Source organism: Diabrotica virgifera, chromosome 8 (assembly GCF_917563875.1).
Source record: "Diabrotica virgifera virgifera chromosome 8, PGI_DIABVI_V3a".
Lineage (NCBI taxonomy): Eukaryota > Metazoa > Arthropoda > Insecta > Coleoptera > Chrysomelidae > Diabrotica > Diabrotica virgifera.
The window spans coordinates 1,879,433-1,882,685 of record NC_065450.1 but is presented as its reverse complement, the minus strand read 5'-3'; the positions used below and the strand labels follow the sequence as shown (position 1 = coordinate 1,882,685).

Sequence of the window (3,253 nt, the reverse complement as noted above, 5' to 3'; positions counted from 1 at the left end):
TCACCCAGCGTTGTCACTTCTTTCACATTTTCTCTTTTTGATAGAAACAGGTACCTTCCTAGAAATATCTATGGGAAAGGAGGAAGACCTAACCCTTCGGTCCTAACTTAACTTTCGGGTATTAGAGTGTAGAGCGCAAACCAGCCGATTTCAGGTAAGAGCGCAAAACGGTCGAGCGCATACCGGCCGACACCGATAATTTGTGTTAAAATTGCCACATATGCCAATGTTGAACTAAAACAAACTCTAAAAGTATTTGTCTAAAAGTATAATTTTCCTATAAAAAGTCTATATCACTATGTAAATTTCCTAAGCAGTATAAATATTACACGATTTAGCAAACAATGTCTAATGTTTCCGTGATTATATGAGAGCATACCCGCATTCATGCGGGAGCCAATTCGTACCCTTCTAAAATATACCTGAACGAAGCGGAGCGAACTCGACTTCACTCATTCTGGTAATGCTCTTAGCAGATCTTGTTTATCGATCTCATAGGCCAGGCTTAATTTTTTGTATTTTACAAAATAGTCGCATCAACCTGTAAGGTTATTAGCGACATATATACATATACATAAGATAATTTATTTACAAATGTTACATTTTGTTAAATACATTGATATCTTTAAGGAGTTTTGCCAAATGTTCAATTTTACAATTTTCTCCTAAGATTTCACTTGTTGATCCGATGATGTGGTTGTTCTGTCTCTACAACTGGTATCTTGGGCACTCTACAAGTACATGCTTAACACCTAGTGGGATATTAAAGTTTTCACATAAAGTGGGATTAGTGTGACCAATTATGTGTCCGTGGGTAAGTCGGGTATGTCCTACACGAAGACTAGTAACAATAACTAGGTGAGTTCTGTTGTGAATTTGAGATTTCCACGGTTTTACAAACGTTTTAACTTTGCGAAGTTTTGAAGTGGAACTGTCAAACTGTTTTTGCCACAGATTTTCGACTTTCACTTTAATAAATGATTTTAAGTCGTTAAGAACTACATCTCTCACTTCACTCGTGGTTTCACTGTTCCTGGCTTGTTTGGCATTGCGATGCGCTTCTTCATTTCCTTGAAGGCCCATGTGTGAAGGAACCCATAGAAATTGTACAATATGGTTGTTGTTTTGAATGGTAGCTAGTTCTTTTTTAATTAGGAGAGCAATTGGATGCTTCGTGTACAGTCGGTTAATGGTATGGATGGAACTGAGGGAATCTGTAATTATAAGAGCATTGGATATTTTACTGGAGTTAATATGAACGAGAGCTTGATAGATGGCGTATAGCTCGCCAGTATGTATACAGCTTAAGGATAGTAGTTTATATTCAAGCGTAATATTTGGAGTAATAACAGCTGCCCCAACTCCAGCAGATGTTTTAGAAGCGTCTGTGTAAAAATGTGGAACGCTTCACGATTTTGCGTGTCATCTTTGCGCAGAGCCCATGCTAATCTTCTCTGTATCGTTCCAATTTTAGTATATGTACCGCCGAAGCGAGTACACCAGGCTTAATTGATCTATCTTTTCTATCAAATCTGCTGGGTCCGAATATTTTTTGTCGAAGCTTGTATGTTTCGCTTCTGTACTTGGTTTATAAATTCTGATTGTCAAATTTGTCTCAGTACTGTTTAGGGATGGCGGTTTTTGACAAAACACCGGTTTTCGGTTATACAGGTTTTTTTGCTTACGGTTTAACCTGGCGGTTATAACCGACCAAAAAACCGGTTTTTGTAAAAACCGGTTTTCGGTTTTTTTAATCCAATAGGCTACAAAGTTACATTTACAATACACTTTATTTTGCGATACTCGATTCGACTCGATCTCAATATGATCAAAATTAGTACTATCGAAAGGACATGTATTACTTTTAACACGTTTGTATATTTGTAGAATAGGTACATTTTAACTCATTTAATACTTCCTGTATGAGTGTATCGTTTTGAAAACGTAGCGAAATTCTTCGAGATTCGTATTCGTAATCAGTAATTCGATATTCATAGTCAGAGCATTATTTTTGGTAATCAGAAAAAGTCATTCACCCAGTTTTAATGTCAAGAGTTAAGTGTGGAAAATAGATGATGTTTGCCTCTAATTCAACCAGATCACTTCTTATGTAAATATTATGATTACAAATATCTTTTCAAGGAAATATTATAATAAAACTTAATAATTTTTTCTGGCTGATGTGAGATTGCACTTTCAGTTTTCTTCTGTATTTTATAAAATAAAATAAAATTTGAATTGTGGTTTTGTTTGGAATAAACACTTGAGAATAATAATTATGACTGGGATCCAAAATAATACCTAACCTAATCCTAATCACCGTAAAAACCTAATAGCCGGTTTTTACTTTAAAAAGAAAAAACCGGTTATAACCGGGACAAAAAAGTAACCGGTAAAACCGGTTATTGCGAAGTAAAAAAACCGGTTTTAATTTTAAACCGGCAGGTTTTTCCCATTCCTAGTACTGTGTACTGTTAGGTTTGTAATTGTTTCTGATAACTGAAATTTTCTGTGGTAGGGGAGCCCAAACGGGGATTTTTGCAGTTACTCTAGGCGGCAGATTATTACATGGGGGGAAACCTTGTACCCTGAAAATGTACCTCTACCATATATTGGCTCTTAATGCAGTTAAGATGTTAAAATCTTATGTTCGTTAAGGGGGGCAGAAAAAAAACATAACCTTAGAAAACTTGAAATCGTCAGATTAAGATAAGGAAAGTTAAGTACATGCAAAACAGTGTATATTTCAAAAATCTGACGATTTGAGCGGGGCGTAAGAAAATGGGCGAGTCCCAAAGTTTCACACGAAAAAAGCGAATGTTTCGCGAAATGAATGACAGATCGAAAAACTAAAAAATATATACTTAATATCTTTTCAAAAATCTATCGAATGATACCAAACACGACTTCCCACGGAGAGGGGTGAGCGATAAATTTAATATTTTAAATATGAATCCCGCGATATTTCGCGAAATAAACATCACATCGAAAAACTGAAAAATACACTAATTCAATATTTTTGAAAAATCTATCGAATGGCACAAAACACGACACCCCACGGAGGTGGGGTGGGGGTTTACTTTAAAATCTTAAATGGGAGCTCCCATTTTTTACTGCAGCTTTGGATTCCTTAAATAAAAATAAGTAACTTTTATTCGAGACATTTTTTCAAATTATGTATAGAAATGGAAAATTAAATTAAAAAATGAAAAGTCCTCACTAAAATGGAAAACCTTACTTAATTTTTTTATAG

At 35.1% G+C, this 3,253-nt stretch overlaps 1 non-coding gene across 1 annotated transcript; it reads right to left on the bottom strand.

The window, feature by feature from the left end:
* Positions 1 to 1,391: 1,391 nt before the first annotated feature.
* Positions 1,392 to 1,498, bottom strand: LOC126890825 (U6 spliceosomal RNA). The gene has a single exon (XR_007700478.1). It is a non-coding gene; the product is annotated as a U6 spliceosomal RNA (small nuclear RNA).
* Between the last annotated feature and the right edge of the window lie 1,755 nt (positions 1,499 to 3,253).